The sequence below is a fragment of the Corvus brachyrhynchos genome, unplaced genomic scaffold (assembly GCF_000691975.1).
Source record: "Corvus brachyrhynchos isolate BGI_N302 unplaced genomic scaffold, ASM69197v1 scaffold22, whole genome shotgun sequence".
Lineage (NCBI taxonomy): Eukaryota > Metazoa > Chordata > Aves > Passeriformes > Corvidae > Corvus > Corvus brachyrhynchos.
The window spans coordinates 2274512-2275109 of record NW_008238355.1 but is presented as its reverse complement, the minus strand read 5'-3'; positions in this window follow the sequence as shown (position 1 = coordinate 2275109).

Genomic DNA, 598 nt, shown 5'->3' with positions numbered 1-598 from the left:
ACTCAGTAAAATTTGCTAAATTCAGGGCTTTTTTGAGACCAGTGGAAAAGGCACAGTTATCACTGCACAGAGGGAAAATTAAAGCCATCCAGACTCCTTATTCTTGGGATAAAGGCATAAGAAGTGCCTTCCCAGGCCAGTAGAGCGCCTGCCAAGGCCAGCAGGGCCTGGCTGCACTGGCAGGAGGAAAGGCAGCTGTCAGAGAGCACGTGAACCTGGCCGTCCTGTACACCCTGTCCCCTCTGACACCCCAGGACCTGCACTGCTTCTTTAGGGTTGTCACCCCTATTCCTTGCAGTATCTTTTCCAGAGGCTTTTCCCTTTGGCCCAGCTTGATCCTATCAGCCTCCGGTGTCCCAAGTCACCAAGTTACCACTGTTCTTACCCTGTGAAATGTGCTTGACTGAGCTGAGTTGCCCCAGCTCTCGCAGCACGTCTGCATCTGTCACCCGGTGGTTTTGCAGCTCTGGAGAGAAGTCCCCCCCATAGCAGGTGGCTGGTCCCCTCTAACCCACGAAATGTCCCCTTCTGCTTGCTTGCTAGCCGTGGGTCGCATCACCCTGATGAATCACTTTCTTCCCGACACCCGTCTGAAATG